General features: G+C 44.7%; 1 protein-coding gene across 1 annotated transcript in view; it reads right to left on the reverse strand.

The window, feature by feature from the left end:
* The window catches only part of LOC149348800 (uncharacterized), a 116,595-nt gene extending 93,043 nt beyond the window's left edge, over nt 1-23,552 (reverse strand). The window contains exon 1 of the mRNA XM_089588346.1: nt 22,433-23,552. The gene's annotated coding sequence lies outside the window, so the exon portion shown is untranslated. The remainder of the gene's footprint in view (nt 1-22,432) is intronic.
* Between the last annotated feature and the right edge of the window lie 257 nt (nt 23,553-23,809).

The following is a 23,809-nucleotide window of genomic DNA, read 5'->3' on the forward strand; positions in this document are numbered from 1 at the left end:
GCTGTGGTTGTGCGCCTCCAAATACGCGACACGATGATGCTTCGCATTCTCCAGGCTTAACCAAGTTAAGCCTCAGCCATTTTTTTTAAACCAATTTGAATGCTGATTTTTGCAGAAAGGAAAAGCAAATAACTGAAAGTCATAACCTCTTTGTTTGTAAGGTATTTTATTCAACGAATGGAGCAAAGCCAGTGCCTGTTTATTGTTTTGTTTTCTCTTCGCAGTTATGCATATGTCTTTATGCCAAGAAAGAACCGTTCATATGTGGACATCCACACGAACAAAGCCAACAGTCACGGAAAATGAGGAAAGCATAGGTGACTGTTCCCACTTCTTTAATTTAGGATGTTGATGAGTGGGGGGGGGGGATAAGCAGCGTGACCATTTTTCGTCTTAATGATTATTGTTCAGAGAGTACAAGAAAAAAAATGGCTGAGGCTTAACTTGGTTAAGCCTGGAGAATGCGAAGCATCATCGTGTCGCGTAATTTGGAGGCGCACAACCACAGCGACGGCGCGAGGTGGGCCCCCGTTTCTCCACTGTCGTGACGTCATCGTGTCACGTGGTGTGGCGTCATGTATCACGTTATTTGGAGGCGCACAACCACAGCGACGGCGCGAGGTGGGCCCCCGTTTCTCCACTGCCGTGACGTCATCGTGTCACGTGGTGTGACGTCATGTATCGCGTGATTTGGAGGCGCATAACCACGGTGAAGGGCTGGAGTGGTAGCTAAAGTAGTATGCTTCGCATAAAACAATGACATGCCGCCGGCTGGAACCGAACCCACAACCTACGCATGGCACATGCGGCGGTCTACCAACTGAGCTACGGTGGCGGCTTCAACTACTGTCAAAAGCATTTATATTGTACATAACCTAAAATTTGGGTGTGTTCACCAGCGCCACCCTCGACTATTGCGGGCACCTGGGAACATCCTGTTATACCGCAAGCGTCACTTTGAACGTGGTCGAACGATCACAGCACAACCAATTATTTTTCAGGCAAGAAATGGTTGTTTTACTAGCGGTCGCGCTAAATTTAAAGGGTCAGTCTACTGAATTTTATCGACCATATTTTCTTTGCGGCAACCGATAGCTCTTTACTCAAATTACCGTTTAGCCAGCTGTGGTGCCAAGGAGTGCGGTAGAACATTTTAAAATAGAATTTATTAATGTGGGAACACATCTGTATGAGATGGTAGTCTCATCTGGCAACCATCTGGATTTCCGCCGCGCGGCGACAAACATGGCGGCGCCCGTCGAAGCCGGACCTCTCGCTTCGGACTGAATTCTCGTTGTTGCTGCCTTTTCCAGTGCGTTCACTGGCCATAAATGGGGCGCCTGTCTTTCGCTTCGTCTCATCTCGCCTATAAGAAAACATATAAGAGATCAATTTGCTTTATTTTAATAATTAGAGTGACGATTCTGCCGCTCCTAGGCTTAAGTGGAGAGTCGGTTTGTTTACAGCAATGGTCCCCGTCGTGACGACCAGATGGCGCCACTATAGGCTGAGTCTATTTTTGCGTCTCTGCTAGCATACGCTGAACTAAAAGTGGGAATGTGCCTGCGTTTTGCGTACGTGTAACTATAAATATTCATGTGATTTACAGAAAAAGTGAGCGGTACGCTTTCTACAGTTTACTAGAACAAAACGTGCGTTTCTCTGACATTGGGGCATACAAATGGTACGTAGTATATTCACTTATGCTTCTACAAAAAAAGACTACCACTTTCTTGAACAAAATGAACGTTTGGGGTCGCCACCATGCTTTTTTACGCAACTTTTAACGCCGAAATAAAATATAAATTCCTGCCTAAACCGGGCGCAGACCCCTCGTTATTGATGTTATAGGGTGCCAACTACCAGAATATGCCATTATTTATACACTCATCTCGGTGAGTAGACTGACCCTTTAAAAATAATGCTAAAATTTCGCGATAAGGTGCGGAGAGCACCAACCATAATTCCAAATAACTCCGATCGCATCTCATGCGTCAAACCAAAGTGATGAAGCAGCATGCTGATCGCTTTTACTATGAACCGACAAACATTATAAAACTTCGCGCCAATATGTGCTAACAGCACCACTTACATATACATTTTATTTTTAGAAAGTTTAGTTGTTTATAACTCGTTAAGATGTATGAAAGGCGTTTTCTTATTTGATTTCGTCGTATTTTAACAACTACTTCTTCAAGCATTCATGTTTCCGCGTCATAATGGACATAACTCTAAGCCACATCTAGATTAAAAGCGAGGTGAATGAAAGTAGGCAGTATGCAGCCAAAGAAAGATAAAGTGAAATAGAAGAGAGAGAAAAAAAACAGGCACAGCGTCGCGGAGCACCGTGTTTTGAATCAAAATGCGAAAAAAAAACGAAAAAAAAAGAGGTGAAGAGGAACGGACTGCTGCTTCCGCAAACCGGTGACATTGTTTTCTTTGCATGCACTTTTTTTTCTGAAACGTTGCGTGGAATTCAAAGTGGCGCACTTCTTTCTGTCGTGATCCTTAGCCGTCTACTCCACGCATTCCTTGACTCGTCCAACACAAGAGAAGAAATAGCAGGAGAACAAACCGGGGGCCTCATGGAATTCGGTATAAGAAAAACAAAAGTAAAATGTCATGCCGTAAACGAGAGCTGCAGCACGCGAAAAGTTACAATAAAAAAAAATGACCGCCTCATATAGAGACTTGGAATGCGAGAAGGTGTTGCCTGTGTTGCGGGTAGTATGTGATTTGTCTTGGAAAATGTGAGTCCCTAATATGTATTAGAGCGAGTTATTTTTCGCTAATGAGGAAAAGTATGTCAGCACCTTTGTTTTGCTAGAAAGAAAGCTTTAAATAAGCGTCTTGTGCTGGAAGACAAATTGTTTAGTCAGCTATTAACGTTCTCTCAACAAACGGAGACTTCAGGCTTCTCAACGAAGCGCTTGCAAAGGACTCAACCTTGTTAATGCATCCTGGGAATTGTGGAAAACAGTGGGGAATGAGCTTTTTTTTTACGTATCTAAAAGTTTCGAATTACTTTTACTTTTGAGAAACGACACGCTATTCAGTAATTATCATAATTTGAATTATTGCTCCAGAGCCAGCTCGATCAAAGAGCTCTATTACACGTGCGTTTTCTTCAGCTAGAAGTATGGTAAAATGCCGACTATTATCAAGGATTTAACCCCTGAGGAGCTCACCACTAGACTGGGTCTTTGGAAAACCAATGGGTATTATCCGCAGTGGGGGATCGAATCCGCCACTACTGCATACGTGTGGATTCTCAAATCAGTTGACTATTCCTACGGTTTTAAAAGTTACCATTGTCTATAACTACAGTAATAAAGTGCCTGTAATAATAATATGCGAGTACACTACACCCATACACCCTCAATATATACTAGCAGACTATTATATCTTATTGCAAGCAAGAAACTTCGCTATCTTGATTTAGCTTTTAAGAGACAGGCAGCAGTCAGTTGAACTTACGTACCGTTTTTTCAACTGAAGGTTCTGCCATTCTGAGGTAACTTTAAGTAGCCAGACTGTAGTTGTTGAAATGGTACATCACTTTTTCGGGCAGAATGCTCCGCACTGTAGAGCCGGTTTGAAAGAAAAACAGCGCTGGCAGTCGAACTGATTTGGTCTTAGTATAGGAAGTTATATAATTTTCTTTTGTGACGAAAGACGCGACTTTGACGTTTAATATAACCCCTCTGGCAGAAAGGTTTACTTCCCGAGTTAAAAAAAAAATAAAAAGAGAGATTTGGATCGAATAAGTATACGTTTGATGGTACACAAATCTCTTAGAAATTTCAGGTGCTCCAGTGGGAATTCCGTCTTGGGCAAAGAATGACAAAACACGACTTTGGAGTATGCGCCTCATGTGAGAACTGGTTCGTTTCGATGTACACGAATTGAAGAGGAATATCGCATACCTGTGTACTGCGATTCGAAGAGCTCGGAATTGATCCCTAAAAAAAAAGTTTAGCTTGTCTTGTTGCTATGCCGATGGATGAGGGATATGTTTTCAGGTATTTTTTGCATACCTATTATATTTGCGGGCAATGATACTTTTTGTTTTGTTTTTATTTGTTGTAAATAAGTTGACAGCCAAAACAGTCAGTCGAGGAGGCAGTAAAGAAGCAAGTGCCATATTTGAATATAAGCGCTGTATTTTTTTCCCGATCATTTATCCATAACCCTTGATAACGCGATGAAGGTGGGCAGTCGTGACATTTTTGCTGATATATTATGCGTAGGCACATGTGCTTTGATTACTGACTCTTTACTGCTGAGCGATATCTTTATGCCTTCATAACGCACCGTTACCTGATTTAATTGTTTTAATATAAAAATTGTCTATCTCGCGAAGCACAATATCGAAAGTGAGGCATTTCGGAGCTCGATTCCGCCGTTTTGCTGATAACGCCTATAAAAAATTCACCGCCATTTCACTGCCTCTGCAAAAGCGACGGTTTAAAACGCATTCTGCTGACTCCATCAAATGTCCCGGCGCCGCTCGCAGCGCACAATAGAGACAATGAACCCATCAGTCCTCGCCAAAGGCGGCGGAAGGAATCGTAGAATTTCTCCATTGTATTCAAAGCCGACAAGACGGCGCGCGGCTCTGAATAAGCAGCCGCTCGCTCTCCGCTTCCACCGGCTTTTTCGAAGGTCCTCGCAGGAAGCGAGCAGCTTTCGCGAACTGACACCTCCGAGACTGTGAAAGGAGCGTGGGGTCCATTAAGGCTCGGAAACGGAAGCACATCGCTCCGCCGAAAGAACGAAGAAAAGAAAAGAAGAAAACGAAAGCAAAGAAAAAGAAAGAAGCACGCATCCAAGACAACGAGCAAGTCCAAGGGAACCGCTTGACGAAAATACCAATAGAGAAGTACGCTATACTCGCGTCATGTGCCAGCGCCTAAGAAGTCGCAGCCGTCGTCTTGGTCTCGGTCTGTTCAAAACGGAACCGGATAGGAGGCAGCAGAAAAACAGGGGGAAACAAAAGGGATGCCAGTGGCGACACGGAAACCGGAAACGAAGAAGACAGCGCACAGCAAACGAAGACAGAACTGCAGCGTCGCTGATAGAGAGGGACTCGGAGAAACGCAGTCAGCGTTCACTGCCTAACCAAAGAAAAGATAAGCGAAAGAAAGAGAAAAGAAAGACACTACTAAAGAGGCGCGTGCGTCATTGGACGAAAGAAGGTCAGAGAAAGAAAGAGAAAGGCAGCGAACGAAAGGGGAAGACCAAGTCGTAAACCAAAACCGATACAATCGTCGTAGGATACGTCTTCGCTGGGCAGCAGGATACAGCGTATACGCGACGTTCCAGTTCTACTCGGAGCTCCCTCTGTGTGACCGAGATGAAAATATATCTCCTTTTCCGAGCTCATCCTCTCTTCCCTTGGGAACCCTCTCTCTCGCACACTTCATCCCGCCGCCATACGCTCTGCGCGCTTTTCCGCGGGCTGTACTCTACGATCTCTCTATTTTCATCCAGCATCCTCTCCATCCTGCGCGATTCTGCTTGGGCCGGCAACATCCCCCTTCAGCGTGGGCTTTTCTCCGCTAGTAACTTTTCATCATGCGTTACTGGTGCGTAGTGGGCGAGCCAGCGTGTACGTGTGTCCTTATACCTCGCTCGGGCCCCATCGTCTCAGCTTTTATCTTAAGGTACACATCTCGCGATCAAAGAAGGCGGCTGTGTTCGAGTTTCCCGTACGTCCGCACCTTTTTCTACTGCGCTTCTAAGTCGCCTATTCGTTTTCGGAATCTCTTTGCGATCTCCGCTACCAAGAAGAAGAAGCCGATCGCAGCGCCCCCTGCGAATCGGGTGATTTTTTTTTTATTTGCCGCGTTTGCGAGAAGCGCGCGTCTTCGCCGCTATAGTCGGCGAATTGGAAAGAGAAACAACCCACTTCTTTCCGAGGTAACGCGATTTGGCACGAGAGAATATTTGAATAGCGAGAGATGCCGAGTGCCGAGGGAGCAAAGGGCCGTATACACGGGCTCTTTCAATCGTGTTTGTTCCCTAAACACGGAGAACACGGTGGAAACACAAACCTTGTTATTCTTTCTCCTGGGTTTGTTTGCGTGCTCAGCACAAGGAAACGCTACCCACTCTTTCACCCCCATCCTCCTCTCTCTTTCTCGACCTTGTTGTTCGAGAGGTGCACGTGTGAGGACGCTGATATGGACGACGTTCATGTCCTGCGTACGGAGAAAATTTCACTCAAATACCCCAGATATTCGAAGGAAATTGAGTTGCTTAGAATTGCGAAGTCTCGAAGCGCTCACTGAGGAATGCTTTCGACACTTTTCTGCGGTAAGTCGAGACGAGATTAGAGATTACTGAAGAAGTTGAACGAAGAAGTCAGTGTTACGAATACTGCGAAGAGCTCCGGATAGGTTTGTAGAAGTAAATAGTCTACGGCTTAGTGGCTTAGTGTTATAAGAACACTAGATTTAGTTTTGCTTCCAAGCGATCCTTCGCGCTTGGTGCTTTGAGGTGTCGCTTCTCGTCACAGAAGTTCAGGGAATTGACGTTAATCCTCGGTTCTCTCACTACGGCGGCCGTTAGCATACTGCTGAACTGTTGCATGTTGCGTTTTCACAACAAACATAACGTTCCTCCTCACTTTTCATTCTATTCCTTTTTAACTTCAGCCGAGCATAGGGTTGCGAACCTTGCGTTCCTGAGCACAGTATACACCAGGTGCTCCAGAGAGGCCAGACACTAATCCTTAAAAATAGGTGTTTTGCGGTAAATTGCAACTTTACCGCCATAGTAATACCAGGGTTGGAACCCATTAGAAAACTGGTGATTCACGTTGTCTAGTAAAGTGATTGACTGCATTCTAAAAGTTTACTTTAAGGTACAGCAGATAGGTACTTGATTGCAACTAGAAGTTAGTATCCGGCCGTTAGTAAAAGCCATATCGTATTTCTGGAGTCGCGAAAACGCGGTTGCCCACACTTCTTCGGCTAGATCGATTTGTGCCTTCTTTCGCTCCATTTGAAAACTACTTGCCTGCGGAGGGCGCCGTCCACCAAAACGCGTCACTGCGTGACGTACATGCCACGTGACTTTCTTTGCCCCGCCCAAGCTAGGGTGCTCCTCCTTCGTCGAGGTTCTAGCGTAGGTGGGGCAAAGAATGTCACGTGGCAAGTGCGTCACCCAGTGACGCGTTTTGGTGGACGGCGCTGTGCGTACTCCGCAGGCAAGCAGTTTTCGAACTGTCCGAGGAAGGGCCCAAATTTGTCGAGCCATAGAGGTGAAGGTAACCGAGTTTTCGAAAACCTCAAAGCTTGTATTGTTATTACTGACAGCACGCTGCAGTCTCTGTTTTTAACCAGGGGCCTGTTTGTAATAGTTGAAACGTAAACTAAGAATTTCGTTTATCGCTTTACTAGTTACCATAAATTGCCTGTTTTCTGATGTCTGCCAACACCAGTATTACTGTGGAATTAAAAGCTTCTCTTTGCCTCAAAAACACAATTTTTAAATATTTGTGGCTGGCTTCCCGCAAACGTATTGTATATTTACTTTTTCTTTATCTTTTTAGTCTACTCTAGCATGAAAATATTTTTGTTATAACACTGTCACCCTAGCAGTTTTACACTCGTGGAATTCGTTGCTTTCTGTAACGTTAAGTTAGTACGGTTTTTCTTAGGGCTTCTAGATGTTAGCTGAGCTTAGTCGACGCTGTAAGATGAAGATAAAGACGAAAATTTAGGGAAGTAAGTTTGGCACACCATTAAACGTTCTCATAAAAGATTTGTTGTATTGTGTTATGTCATGCGACTTCCTCGTATTTGTTTTCCTTAAGTTAATGTATGTACTTTTTAAGCAATCCGCCTTCACATTAGTTTCAACATTTCACAACAGGCGTTGTATTTTCAAGCCATTTTTTGACGAGACTACTTCTTGATCTTCTATATTTTTCTGTAACGTTGACTCATCTGGCATGTCTGTTGGACAAAGACAGACCCAACATCTGCTAAGAGTCAAGAAGCGCGAAAGTCATTGGTCTTTGTAATATATTTCTGCTATATCTTACCGTATATTTATCACTGGTCCCATTGACTGTCACATTCCGGCGATAAGGAGGTCATGTCGTCCATTTTCGCCAATGAAAGACAGTGAAAATAAAGAATGAAAAAGATTTGAAACAATCGATCGGCCTTATTACGCAATGTGTCGTTAATCTATTCAGTCTTCGGCGTCAGCCGCGTTGCTAGCGGGAGCAGCCCCGTTTATCTTAAAGCTTTAGAAATAACTTGCGCTATTTAATATACAAAACCAACTAACCGGTTCCCACATAAAAGATAGCGCTGAGTGAGCACGTCGAGGGAAAATAATTTATTTCGTTAAAAATCGCCGAAAAATCTGCAAAAATAATAGCAACCCCGTAAGCTGTATTTTTCTCTCCTGTAAAGGGTGCACCGCCTCAGTAATGGTGTTTGTGAGGGAAAGTGATTGCCCGTTGAAGAAAGTTTTCGTTTTTCCTCTTAGTTTCTAGCCTCTGTTAAGGCTTATGTTCATTCATTCACTGCTTGAAATTGCCAATAAATCCGTAAATTAAACCCATTACTCTAACTTTTTTACTGAGTTTCGACGTGTGGACTTCTATATGCAGAGTCACAAGGCGCGAGATAAATTTTTTTCTTTCATAAGGACAGCTGCTAGTGCAGCGAAAAATGCAGCTGGAGTAAACCATAGTGAGAAGACTATAAAGTTAGCGCAAAAAACAGGAGGACAGAAGAGAATTAATCAATCGGTTTTTTATTGTTGTTTGAATTGATATACATGGAACGATATTTTTCAGCAGGAGGTTCCAAAGACACCACGAGCGCTACACACACGGATTGAGACTAACTGCGGAAGAGACGGATGGATTCACTTCTATGCGTGCCTAATTCGCGCTAATTTCCGAGTCATGAAAAACCAGCAAGTCCAACTTCGTACGCGGACACAGTGAGAACATTTCGTCAATTCGTAACCAGTTTCCGAGGTCATCCTGTTTAGCAGGAGCCCCGTGGAAGGCTGTCATTGATGAGATCATTTCTGGGGTATTTCAACTCGCGCTGAAAGTACGACAGCGTTTCTAGAGGATAGCGTTGAAAAAATTATTCATTTTTCCGGTGGAATAAATTCATGCGCCACTTAAGGTCGTCATTCTTCTTGAATTAAAAGGAGTTTCAACGAAGCTTAGCCACAATGTTTCACAATACGCTTTCTAGAGGCACAAAGGTGGCTTTGGATACGTAGCAATACTAGGGGAATAAGAGGTCAGAAAACAGATGAAACGTTTAAATACTAAACGGGTTAACTAGGTTATACATTTATGAGCTATAAGAGTTAGAGACGTGGTTGTGATTTGAGATTTGTACCTCTCCATGAATGAAAACAATGCCGGTTATTGGAATTTAGAAAACTCGATTGCGCTTGGCGCTGTTGCACTGCAGATTTCAAAACTCCCACGTGCCATTAGAATACAGCGTGGTGGTGGAGCACAAAGAAGAACACCCGTCGGGACACCCCATACGACGGCTTGTGTTTCACGTGACCTTCTGTGTTCGAGCCGGCCTTTCTGTTGGAGCAGCAAACAGCGAGCCGGGCGGACCAATCTGCTCTGATAGTTTAAATCCTGTTTGAGTTACAGGCGCTGTATTCACGGCTTTATTATTTTCATTTTTAACTTTTTCCTACGCTTCGAAACGGGAAGCCGTAACATAACACGCGAAAGGATTAACGCGTACTTCTTCCAAACATTTTCCCATCAGAGGACAGAAACTTGAAAGTGCAGACGACGCCACATGCTTCCAACAAATCGTCAAACGACTGATGGCTAAGTAACACCACCGGTGTTCATTTACATTAGGTGGTATCTTCACTTTGCACAAATTTATTAGCGAAGTACAACCTTTAGAGTACCACGCCTTCCCTGTTCCGAGACTGCGTACGCTAAGGCACCTACACATCCTAGTTAGAAAAAAAAGTTGTTTCTGCTTGGCCGCGTCCACTTCCCATTCGTCTTAATTAAAACTTTAATGCACCCCCGTCTTTTGCAGCCTCGCACGACTCCTTCACTCCGTAAACCCCCACAACAAAGTCGCTCCCAAACTTCCTCCATGTATTCCTGCGCTCGACAAACCTAACACGCTCGCTGAACATCCTCAACGCCTCTCCCCTCTTCTTCCCTGCCCTTTCTTATCCATGCAGGATACGTTTTTTTTTCAGGAAGCACGACAACTATAGGAGCCAGATTCTTCACGCCACTAACGCTGAAACTATTCCTGTTTTGCATCGTGGTAAACAAGAAAGATAGAATAAATTTTATTTAAAAGAAAGGTTAAAAGCCTTCCCGGGAGCACTCCTGAGTCCAAGAGCACTCCTGAGTCCGGTCTTCCCCTCTACGCTGGCCCGGTCTCCGTAAGATCCTACGCTAAACTATCCAGGCAGAAGGCTTAATAGTTTTGGTGGCGGGGTAAAAAAAAAGAGAGGGTGCGGGGGGGGCTATATGCTCAAACTAGAAGGCGAGAAAGAAATGGCCGCTGCTTGTTCCTGACTTGCAGCAGGGACGCCGGCGTGACTTCTCATTGCCGTACCACCCCCCCCCCCCCCCCTCTTCCCCTCCCTCTCTCCGAAAGATTGTGTGTTTGGGGATTTAATTAACCCGGTCCTAGCGTCGTCCGCAGGCGGCCATACCGCGGTCATTCCCGCTTCCCAAACCTAGGAGCACGAACAAGGCGTCGGCTACGGCATGCAGATGAGGAGGAGAATGGCGCGGGGGGGCGACGCGGTGATGGTGGACAACCGCGGCGTTGTTTACGCCCGTCTGGACCGACCGCCGTGCTTATGAAAGCATCCCTTTCGGGCGACGGTAAAGGTGGCGCTGCAGTCGCCAACCCTGGCGGCAGCGGCGGGGGAGGCTTCGGTGTTGGCGCGCCAAATTAAGCGGCGAGCCGTCGGAGGCCGGCGAAGATTAGGTTCAGGGGTGTGTATGCGTGCGTGTGTGCGTTCATGCGCGCGTCTGGATGTGTGTGAGCCAGACAGCCAGGGTGTCATCATCGGTACCTTCTCCGCTCGCTGCGTCCGCCGTTCTTTCTTCCTCACTGCCTTAACAATGCACGCCGGGAGCGAGCCGCTGGTACAAAGCTCTGTTGACTCTGCTGTTCTCTCTCGGTGGACGTAGGCCTAACTGGTGTGTGCGAGATGAGGAAAGGGATGGAAAATGCTTTATTTTTCGTTCTTATCTGCAAAGTAAGCTCTTTTGACGTCGTGTACTTCGTTTGTTTGTTCACAACCGCTGTGCTGTTGGCTCAAAAGAGAAGCGGTAGAGTAGTTGCAATATGTGCGTGCTTTAACGTTTCTCATTATTTTTCAGAGAAGTTGTCTAGTGGTAGTGCAATTCTTTATATAGCAGAAGTGTGTTCCTGACTCTGAATTTCGTCTTTCCCGTAAGCACTTCTATTTGCTGCTTTCCTGTCTTCTCTTAAAAATTCTAAAGTTTTGTAACGTGTTTGTAAAATCGGGTTTTAAAAGCATCGATGGTTTCATAAATGAGGGAGAAGCAAGATTCTAGCTGTTGATAATGTACGTTAAGTTCCTTATCTTTTCACATCCAGGGTAAAATTTTCGCCATTCTTAAGGACTCCAGTTGGATAACCCTATTTTGCAGTCAGCTCCGGAATTGCGCACAGTTGCTTATCTTCCGCATCCTAATCTATAGTGGCGTGATTCCTGTCCCTTGATAGCCGCTACGAATTTCCTGTAAATTCTGACTCTCCTGCCCTCTGCGCTATGAAGCATGAAAATTTTTAACGGTTCGTATGCGTTCTTTACCAAAGTAAATTAGCTATCCCCTCACTCCATCTTTCCAGCTGATTCTCTGTTGCCAAGGCGCCGCTTTCATCCCCTAGGCAGTCGTTTAACATGACTGATAATGCTTTGGTTCGATTCTTGAGCGCTGCACAGACCTTAATTAGCTAAGTTCTTTCTTTCAGTTTCAACTGGCAGGGCACACATACCCTTTCTTTCCAGAATCCGCATTACTCTACTTTCTGACTCTTTATGTTACCCATTCGTTTCCCTTCTTAATACTCGCTGTGGTAGCGTGAGTCTCGTTTTAAGCGCACGTTAGCCGGCGAGTTCGGGCCTCATAGGCAAATGCTGACAGGGCGTAAACAGGACGTAGATAGAGTACACGTGTGCCTTTATAATGTCGAGGAATTTTAGAGTCTATTGCATTCACTAAATAGGACAGAAGCTCTCTAATCAATTAAAGATTCGAATTATTGGATGTCTTTACTTCGTAAACAGCAGTCGCTGCGTCGCTCAGAGTAATGAATGAAGTTCAGAGTTCGTGATTTCTGAAACCTCACCGCCTCGGTAATATTCATTTTTCCGATCTTATGTTCGGAACATCAGGAGCTCAGGATGTTTTCTTTGAATTTGCACAAAATTCTGGTCGCTCCAAGGTCCTGTGATGTTCAGTTCCGCTGTGATGGAGCATTAGGCTCCCTTGGATGATGAAGAAAATGGGACACTATTTTCTCTTACTCTTCTCAGAGGGATCGCGCTGCAGGCTATAACACTAAAACAAGCCTGCGTTCAATAACACGAATGGAAACGTTTCCGATTCATTAGGCAGATTCTACTCCGACAAATTTCTACCTTTTTTTGGCTACCATTAAAGCGACATTAAGTCAGGAACGTTTATTTTTTCATTTCCCTCGAACTCCTTACTCCTGGTAATGCTCTTTATTACCCCCGTCTCATCCCTCATGCTCAAAAGAGAGGCAGAAAAATCTAAAACAAAGCAATGAGTTCCGTTCTAGAAAGTTTTGATTTTTTTCATTTTTTTTGCTTTTCTATTGAGACTGCTTCAAAATGAAATTTTACTGTTTTACATTTTCTGCCCAGGATTGTTATCCTACTCCTGGGGGCTTCCCGTTTCTCCGACACGTCAAATATCCGGTTACTGCTTTCCAGGCTTCGGTTAGAATAACGAAAAAAAAAGACTACTTTACAAAAGCGACTTCTTTGTTTTTCTCTATCTATCGCGCTTTTTGCATTCTAGAAAACCTACTGCAGCTTTAGGACGGCATTCAAGTTAGCGCGTGGTTTTGCCGTGAAATGTATCTGTGAACTTTTATATAAAAAAAAGGAACCTCTTCCAATGTATGTCGGCTTCTCGAAGACAAATTTTTAACTCTCTTGTGGAAGACATCGCCGAAGAAAGCGGAGTTACGCACATGTGAAATGCACTCTAAATGTCATGGCTCTTGAACTATCCGTGCTTTTTTACCTTACCGGGACATCGGTGGTACTAGAAATTGACTTCAAATTTGTTTAGTGAGCTTCTTAATGGGAAAAGTTCTTGGTCCTCAGCTTTCAAAAAAAGAACTTGGAAGCATTTTAGCGCTTCTTTTGTTATTTCCAGGTGCTCTTCCAGTCGTCTTTCTCCTTGAAAAGAAGACACTACAAAAATACAGAGCTCAGGCCTCAAGTGCTCTTGTGCTGCTGGTATTTCTCGACCAGGATACCATTACTTTCCACGTAAAAGGCAGTTAGTGTTGCGTCAGAGACACAAACTTAGGAATTCGTTTCAACTTCCGCTCTTTACTGCCGTGACGGATGCCAATGCGTTTCTGTTTCGCAACGGATGTAATGGTTTTAGCAGAAGAATGGAGCTTTGAAACGACAGCGTCGACAATGGCAGAAGATAAATTCTTTTCTAGGCCTTCAGGATGGTGGCTGGTTTCTAAAAATAGATCTTAACGGCGCATGCACTAACTCGGAAGGGTTGTGCCCCTTCAAGAAAAACAATGGGGAAAAAAATTTTGATCCTATAATCCACTAAACGTTGGCAGAGATCGGGCCCTACTTATTCCGGGCATCCGAACACCGTACCTTTAAGACAGACTGCAGAAATTGCGCAATTATGAGTGAAAGAGCCCTTGCATGGGCAAAATCTCAAACCGTCGGATAAATTGTTGCGGCTTTTCTTCAGTAGTGAGATGCGGTTTTCTGGGCATCCCGTTTCAGATATTGTCGAAATCTTTTTCTTCAGAAAGGTTCGTTAGCGAAGTACCTTAAGACCAACTTGTCGGTCTTTGTGCATTCATTTTTGCTTTAATATTTAAATTTGAGATAGTAAGCTTTTGACAAGCAGTAGGCGTTTTTAGATCACGTGCAACTTGACAAAAAAAACAAACAAGAATACCGTACGAACTGCGATGTTTTCTTCTTGGATGTCTGGTGCTTTTCGGTTCTGCTGGTGTTCAGAAGTAGCAGTTAAATACCATCTGGTTCCTACAGCCATAAAACATGGCAAGGTAATTTTTGATAATATAATACGGCGATCTTCGTAACGGAATAACTGGGCAGCGCTGTCGGCATGACTTGGATTGAAACATTAAGAACGGGGAGCTGGAGGGTCTAAATCTGAGGAGAGGTGGTGAAGCTTTGCCACATAGCAGTAAGGGAACCGAGAAAACCCCATGACATGTGTAGGAATGAGTCTAGAGGAGTTTTTTGCGGAAGTACCTCCTTGGCGAAAGATCCTCTCTTCCAGGTATAAAGTGAAGCATTCGGGCACTTGACCGCGGTTTCAAGACTGATTTCTTGTAATGTCAGCTTAATGTCAGCTTGTAATGTCATCCTTTCCAAGTGTTTCGCCCACGTGCCCGTACTGTTACCTGTGCCGCTTCTTTTTTTTTCACCGTGTTTCTGTAGACTGGAACGACCTCTCCAATGACATCGCTACCATCTCATGCCCATCCACATTCGCCGAAGCTGTTACCAACCATTTTTCAACATAACACTTGTTCATTTGACTGTTTGTACCCACCCCTTATGTAATACCCCCAGTGGGTCTTTAAGGTATTAAAATGAAATGAAATGAAATAAGGACTAGTTGGTTGTGGGTCGTTTTGAAAGTGATCGAAAACGGCGATAAAAGACAGAATACGGTTACGTGTAGGTGTTTGGGCGTTAATGGGCAGCGCCAGTGCGGTACAAAACACAGTGCAGAATACAAGGGAACAATTCTATAGAGAAAGCTCTCCGAGTAGTTTTTTTTTTTCTACAAAGCGGTGCTCGGTGCGCATATGCAATGCAGTGCCTCCGTGATTTTACTAATTAGGCAATATAAAGATGTCGTGCAATATAAATAAGATAATTACCGGATTATCCATGCAAACGTCAATCGACTTAATGCTAGGAACAGATTTATAAACGGACATTCGTAACAGTTGCAAAATGAAAGCCCACAATGTTTTTACTATTTAAGCTAAATTGGCTTTTGGGATGCCATATCATGTAACGCAGCTAATTACCATATTCCTTATGTAAATGTTCAGATTTTTAAGCACAGTGTTGAAAACTCATTGCAAGCAGTTATTCGCATCAGAGGTCAGGAAAAATGTGTCCTACGGCAGAATCGCCCAATATTGACAGGGGCATGTGAATTACGGAAACTTTCCTTACTCACAATTACTTACTAGTTTAGTCATCGTAATGACTGGGTGTTCATTTTCGTGTCATTGTACATTAGTTGTGCGGGATGGGGGGGGGGGGGGTTGCTTTTCTAGAAAATTGTAGGCCAGCTTCGAGAGTAGGAAGAAATTATTTTCAAGAAGTGTAATAATATCGGATAAGTATGCAGGCTTGTTAGCGAAAACCGAGCACTCATTTAACTGAACTTTACATTTACAATAATCGGTGTGAGCATCAGTGCATTTGTTGGTTATAGTGTACTGCACGCGATGTCTGGACGGACATCTCAGTGGCGAGTCGTGATAAGAGTCGTGATCAGTACGTAGACCGATGGATATTACACTCGTAGGCTTAAACTCAAGCGTTCTTTCAAGAATATGTCTGGGGAAGCAGATGATTTCAGTGAATACTGCGTGGCTGGGTGGATACAGCAGGAAAGAAAACAGAAAATTCGACCAGTCATGTTTGAAGCTGAAGTTTCAAATCTGAACACGTTGAACGTTTTCACTGCGAAGAAGACTCCCAAATTGGGAGCCGAAACATGCACAGTAGCAGTGATCGGTGGTGTACTTCCCTTTGTCACCGACTTGTGTTTGCAGGGCTACTTACAACGTCAGCGCAAGGACAGACAGAATGTTCGGAATGAGAATTAAAAAAGAAAGCAAGCAGCTGCAAGGTTTAGCAAACTAGCTGGTTCTAATCGCATTCAAATTATCTTGAAAAGTCTAACGATCGCCTTACCGGACAGCGTTAAGCTCCAGTTCAGCGAAGAAACCGCCGTAGTTTTTGGCGGCTTCACGTCGAGAAAGTCCTCATCGATCTAGGGGGTAACAGGTTGAGCTGTGGAGTGAAAACTGTTAAATCTTAAATTAAATTGCGGTTATGAGGTCGTATCACGCCTCAAATGTCGTTATTGCATGTAGGACGTAAAATAATAAATTACGCTGAAGAGAGAATTGGGATATTAGATCGGGAGTTCGATCCTTGGGTTAGCACTCAGACACGTTACCATCTGGTCACTGAGATAAGTTTGTTAGACTTTGCGAAAGGGAGGCCTTTTGTGTATTGTTGTACATCACGTGACCTTGTAAGCCTACTGATGTTTGCTAATGAGTATGTTGGGATAAGAGTTAATGGAGAATACCTGAGTAATTTGCGATTCGCGGATGACATTGCCTTGCTAAGCCACTCAGGACAAGAACTGCAAAACATGATCAATCAGCTAGACAGGCAGAGTAGAACGGTGGGGCTAAGAATTAACATGCAGAAAACCAAAGTAATGTTCAATAGCCTTGCAAGGGAACAGCAGTTCGCAATTGGTAGCGAGGTGCTAGAAGTAGTAAGAGAATATGTCTACTTAGGGCAGGTAGTGACCGCAGATCCGGATCATGAGAGGGAAATAACTAGAAGAATAAGAATGGGGTGGAGCGCGTATGGCAGGTTCTCTCAGGTCATGAATGGTAGCTTGCCAATATCCATGAAGAGAAAAGTATATAACAGCTGTATCCTACCGGTACTCACCTATGGGGCAGAAACGTGGAGGCTAACAAAGAGGGTTCAGCTTAAGTTAAGAACAACGCAGCGAGCTATGGAAAGGAAAATGATAGGTGTAGCGTTAAGAGATCGGAAGAGGGCAGAGTGGGTGAGGGAACAGACGCGGGTTAATGACATCCTAGTCGAAATCAAGAGGAAGAAGTGGGCTTGGGCAGGGCATGTAATGCGAATGCGAGATAACCGCTGGTCCTTAAGGGTAACGGAGTGGATTCCAAGAGAAAGCAAGCGTAGCAGGGGACGGCAGAAAGTTAGGTGGGCGGATGAGATTAAGAAGTTTGCGGGGATACAGTGGCGGCAACTAGCAAAGGACAGGGTTAATTGGAGAGAAATGGGAGAGGCCTTTGCCCTGCAGTGGGTGTAGTCAGGCTGATGATGAGTATGTATAATTAAAAAGAGAAACTAATTAACAAAGAAAGCGGCAAATAACCATTAACGCTGTTGCGTCACTCGCTTTGGCGGAGCTTAAGTGTCCCCAATTTCTTTTTCTTTGCTGCTGTTCTATAACTCCCTCGTAAGCATGTCCAAAACTATCGGGCAAAAATTTTTAAAATTGAAAAATTGTACAATACTGTTATAGAAGTATTGAAAATAATTGTCCATTCGTCTGATCTGTATGAAAATTTTCTTTTAGGGTGTTTCCACCGATCGAATCGAACAGTTAAGACTGCCATAAAGACCAATGCGGAACGCTGTTAACGATATAAAAAACGTTAACGGAAAAAACATGCATGAAATTCTTCGGGTGGTTTGCAGATATATTGTTTTAGTTAAATATATATATATATATATAAAATGCTTTCATAAGCGGTTTTCTCGCTCAAAAATGTGTTTTTAGAAATTGTCGGGTACATTTCTTGAAATACACAGTTGGCATTGAACAGCCGTCTAGACGAAGAACTCGGAACCTTGAAGTTGCGCTAACGCTTTCTACACTGGCTCTAACGACATGACCAGCGAGTCTTTGCTTTAACAGGCGGTCAGCCTCTATTGCGCTTCCTCTCCGTTTCGCAAGTATGAAGACTGAAGCCAAAATAAGCTGCTTCGCATCGTTTATCGAATGGGTTCTCAGGCGAAAAGCCTCGGGTTCGAACCTAAGCACGCGTTTCGTCACGAGTAACTATAACCGGGTAGTCTATAGGGCCACTTTCGCGGCTGTTTTAATGGCTGCGCGTCTTTCGCAAGAGGCGCTTTGAAGGAGAGCCTTAAACGGCACTGAGGCGGCCTCTATATTTTTGGGAAGAAACGATTGTTGCAATGCACGAAGGCAGTACCGAACGTTTCGGTAGCGCCTGTCGTTTGGAAGAAAAAAAGAATTGAAAACGGCTCTGACGCTTTGCGAAACCCATCTGGCAGAGTAAGAACAGTCTGTGTGTGTGATAGCGCCTGTTGCTTAATTTAACTGTTTCGAAGCGGCAGTTTTTTTTTACAGCATGTGTCGAGTTACAAAATACTCACAGAATAACCGTCATAATTCTCTACTGGTTCATTTAAAGGTGTTTGTTATGCATTTTTATTTCATAATCATCATCATCATCAGCTTGACTAGGCCCCCTGCAGGGAAAAGGCCTCTCCCATGTCTCTCCAATTAACCCTGTCCTTTGCCAGCTGCAGCCACCGTATCCCCGCAAACTTCGTGATTTCATGCGCCCACCTAACTTTCCGGCGCCACCTGCTACGCTCGCCTTCTCTTAGAACTAACTTTCCGGCGCCACCTACTACGCTTGCCTTCTCTTGGAATCCACTCCGTTACCCTTAAGGACCAGCGGTTATCTTGCCTTCGCATTACATGCCCTGCCCAAGCCCACTTTTTCCTCTCGATTTTGAGTAGGATGTCATTAACCCGAGTTTGTTCCCTCCCCTACTCCACCCGCTTCCGATCTCTTGACGTTACACCTATCATTTTTCTTTCCATAGCTCACTGCCTTGTCCTTAACTGAAGCGGAGCCCTCTCTGTTAGCCTCCCCGTTTCTTCCCCGTGGGTGAGTACCGGTAAGATACACCTATTGTGCACTTTGCTCTGAGCTGCGAAGCTTATGGGGTTTAACGTCCCAAAGCGACCCACGGTATGAGAGACGCCGTAGTGAAGGGCTTTGGAAATTTTGACCATCTGGGGTTCTTAAACGTGCACTGACATCGCACAGTATACAGGGGCCTCTAGAATTTCGCCTCCATCGAAATTCGGCCGCAGAGGTCGGGATCGAACCCTCGTGTTTTGATTGAGCAGCTGAACGCCATAACCACTCACCCACCACGGCGGATTGTCCGAGCTTAGACTTGTGATGATTTCCTACCTATTATGGTCTCACAATCACACTAGCTATATTTTAAGTAAATAAACGAACTATCAGCCCGAACGGGTCGACTGAACGACAAATTGCTTTCCCACTGGCCTTAATTACCACCGTCTTGTTCCAGACACCAACACAATAAACCGTGTGTGACTTCCCAATCTTTCCTTCTGCCTGTCCCGAATGGGTTTGTGCTCTCTTGAAGTCCGCTGTCTTGCAAAAGTATAGAAGCGGTTGTCTGACCTCCGAGTGGCGTTTACTGTCGAACTCAATTTACTCCTTGCATTTTCTATAGGGCATCATTAGCATCTGCTTGCTCTGTAACATATATGCAATGTACCCAGTCGCAAAGGCGTGTGTACCGTGAAAGGGAATAAGTACACTAAAAAGTGTACCTTTGTCTTCTTTTTACAGCACTTTTTTTAACTGAATAAATGGCGGCCGGTGTGATAGGTGCTGTATAGCATGATGTTAGCTGGATTATAAAGGTTAGAATCGTTGCCTGCGGCACGTTTCTCTATTAGATTATGTTCAGCAGGCAGACGTCTCCAACGAATCGCTCTCATGAAACCGGAAGAACATTTTCTAAATTTCGTCGCTAATATCGATCCAGTCTGCGGATATATAGACAAATCGCCACAAACTGGAAACGGCCGGGTGTTCATGTTGGGTAGATATGACGTCATGAAAATCGCCGCTTTTTATTCGCACACATTAAATCGGTTTCTGCGAGGTGTGCAGCAATTGCGTAATTCAGCGCTGTTGTAATAATTATAAGGAAGCACCGGCACTCTGATCTCATGGATACTTTTATGTTCCTTTTGAATGAAAGCTGTATCGCAGGTTTGTCAGAAAAGGACCGGAACATCGATTACGGCCGAGTTCAAAGAAATTAGACCAGTTGATTATCGTCGACGCCCAGTTCCACTTACGCAATAAATATTTTCCGTAATGCACGCCTAGCAACGCATTAAAAACAGACGACTGCTGCGTTCCCATTTTAGCACGCCTCGTTTATGCAGACGGCAAAAACAGCTCCCTTGAGTTTGTAAATTTGTTGCTTTTGTTAAAACTTATTATGGGCGAGTGGGCTTATACCAAAACGGTCTAGCGCAAACAGACACAGACCACGACGACACATACATAGGCTACAACTTTATGCAAGATCGTTATTATTTTTGCCTTTTATCAAAAACCTGTTTAGAACTAAATATTCAGAACGTTCGCAGAATCTGCGAAAGAAAGAAAAATCAGCCTGCCAATCATCTATTTCGATAAATTTTTTCTATGTTTGTTTATTTTTATTTTCTGCCTTTTTGCCGTGGTTCAGTTTCTTGCTGCGAAGATAAAACGATGACCCTACCCTAAAAATAGAAGGGGAGACGTCCAATAAAAAAAAAGAAAAAATAATTCTATTGAAATGTTTAGTCATGCACTACTATTAAAGCATTTTAAGTACTATATCATCGTTGCCTTTTGTCCGGCAGCCCGATTCATTTATTGCATTTCTTTATTCTTTCCTGAAGTCGAGAGTTGGACGCCATCTCGTCTGGTCGGAGACAATCATGCTAAAGCTTAAAAATGAAGGCATACCGAAAGTAAAAACAAGAAAGAAAAAAACGACCTTTAGGCTCCCATGCGGAAGCCGAAACGTCATTTTTTGTTTCTTGTTTTTCCTTTTCGTATGAGCTCATTTTTAAGTTTTAGTTTATTCTTTCCTGTCACAATTGCTTGCAGTGTAGTATCCTAGAACAGACTTCAAATAATGCGTTCCATGTTTTTTTTTTTTCTGAACTAACAGCGATGGTCTCACCTCTAACGCGGTCTAACAGCGGCGGCCCCTAGTCTAGTACAATTCCAGACTTATGCAAAAAAAAAACAAACAAAAAAAAGGCTTCATGGGCACGGAGACCCCGGATGCCCGGCGTCTTTCTAAGCCTCCGTACAAACTCTGTACAAATGCGCCTTGGAATTGTCTGCAGCTTCCAACCGACCGGCAATGTTTGGTTAAAGCAAGGCTGCGTTTCTTTGAGCGCTTGAGACGCAGAGTGCACTGCATGTAAGCAGGGATGATTGCATTTCCGGGTCGCTTTTTTTTTGTATTCATTGTTCCAAAACGCGTGCACTGCTGGCAGCTTGAGCTAACGCTGGATTTTGTGCCTGTAGTCTTGGATCTCGTGGAACACATAGACGCGGGAACCAGCTTTCGTATCAGGGATAGCGTATACTGTGATTTCTTGAGAGAGGCTTTGTACAGCATGTGTACTTCTCGAACGTAGGGAATGGGCTTGGCTCGACGTAAAACCATGTTCTGTAGTTGTTTGCGTTAAGACATGTATGTTCATGAGGTTTTGTAAAAAAAAAAAAAGTAAGCACTCGGATGCCTACAAAGTATAGATAGGGACAAAGTATAGGTTGGGTAACCGAAAAAGGAAATAAAAATAATAAGCCCCTGCCTGCACCAGCAAGAAATGAAACCAGTTTTTAGTTTTTAAGTTAAGTGTCCACTGCTGGAAAAACTGCACATGAGGTCATTTTGGCCCATCGCGCTGTGTAGACAAAGTCGACGGGAGAAAGCATAGAAGAAACACCAAAATTCTTCCAGAAATTCCTCCCTTATTAAGTGCAGAAGACTTCAAGCGTCCAACATGTAGCGTTGACTTTTGATTGACCACCAGACATTTTTTTTTCATACTACTGCAAATTGCATAACATCACGGAATCCAACACTCACCAAAACTAAGGAGCATAGGGGATGTCTTTTTTTAATTTGTGGTTTTCATCAGCTGGAGCTTAATAAAAACAGAAGAAAAAACAACCACATGCCGCCGGTAGAATCGGAACCCACGACATTCAAATTTCCGCTGAAAACCACAAATTAAAAAAAAAATCCCTTACGCTCCATGGGTTTGGTAACTTGGCTTCCATCATGTATGTCATAAAGAGTACCTCTTTTCATTCTGTTGTCTACGATTTGTATTGTAAGTGATGGTTAGTGAAATAATAATAGTTTTATAACTGGATTGAAGGGTTGAATTTTTTGGCGCCATCGAGAGCAAATGACGTACGAGAGGTTCGTAAAAACAACTTACCCCGTTGTGCTGGAAAAAATGCTTCGCCAGTAATCCACCAGAAGATGCACGAGCCTTGCTTGCTGAGATGGCGCTACCGTCGAATCACTGATGCGTTTTCTTAGGCGTTTCGAACGACCGAATAACTTGAGCAAGACTGAATACGCTGCCCAGGATACGTTGAGTTCCCAAAAGCTCCCAAAGTCCACAGACACACAAAAAGAAAAGAAGCGTTCGGATGAAATGCTATTTAGATTGTTTCAGCCGCTGAGGCACTCCACTCTCCTGTGTACCTGTTGGACGACGCCACAGAGGAACCGGAAACGTTTAACTGTTGCTTCCGGGCCGCATCCGGCGTCACTGTGCACTCACTTGGAAATAGTCGCTGGATAATCGCCTGAATGCGAAGCGTGGAAGAAAAGCGGAAGTAACTTCTGATTCACTCCGGCCACTTCCTTCGCTCAAGCGTAAACAGGGTTGCACGTACTTGCAATCGTGCGACTTGCAATAAACGTTCGCGCAGGGAGCTGGACGACGTCTGGGTGACGTTATCTGCCGATAACTGCGTTGGTAGGTCGAAGTCTGTGGCACGAACAAATTACTCGTCAGATCGATGCACACCCAAGTCACAAAGACGAATCACACCAGCGTTATTTCCGCTGCCGAAAACACCAGCATGTTACGGGACGACGGAAACGCACGGGACGCCACACTTGAAAAATGAGTCTTGAGCCGCACGCTACCGGAAGTCAGTTGCAGACAGTTGCTTCAAAACGGTTCAGAAAAAACAGCGTAGAAAGCTTCCGCCTACCACTTCCTTCCCATGCCCTTCGTATGCTGCTACCGAGGAAACGCAGGCGACGCACCTCATCACGTGAGTGGCGCTCACGCGCTATCCTGCTTCTCAATACCCGTGCTCCGTGCAACGTCGATGGCACCAGCGACGCGCCCGAAATCCTGCGTTCCGTCGCTTCCGGTGCGAGCGGCGGAAGTTAGTTCCTGTTGCGGCGCCACGCGCTTCTCCTGCTGCAGCAGCGGCGGCAACAATCCCGGCAGGGACACGGCCATGGCACGCGGCGGCGCTCAGCCGCAGTCAGGGGGCTTCCGAGCCGGCACATTGATTGCGAGAGGCTGGCGCGACCGCCGCATCAAGAGCGTTCTGGGGCTCCCCGGCGCCGGACTCCGGAGCGCTGCCTGCTTCGAAGCGACGCCGAGAGAGGGCGCTGGCTGTTCACCCCTCTCCTCCTACCTTCTTTGCTTTCCTTCCTCAATCGGGAGATCGTCCTCGCGCTGCGACCCTTCTCTCTCTTCCTCTATCCGTATCACCCTCTCCACCTTCCCGCTTTTGCGTGGGACCGATACGGGACTTTGCCGCCCTCGCTGCCTTAGAGTGAGTGG

The sequence above is a fragment of the Amblyomma mixtum genome, chromosome 4 (genome assembly GCF_055824585.1).
Source record: "Amblyomma mixtum isolate Tamu chromosome 4, ASM5582458v1, whole genome shotgun sequence".
Lineage (NCBI taxonomy): Eukaryota > Metazoa > Arthropoda > Arachnida > Ixodida > Ixodidae > Amblyomma > Amblyomma mixtum.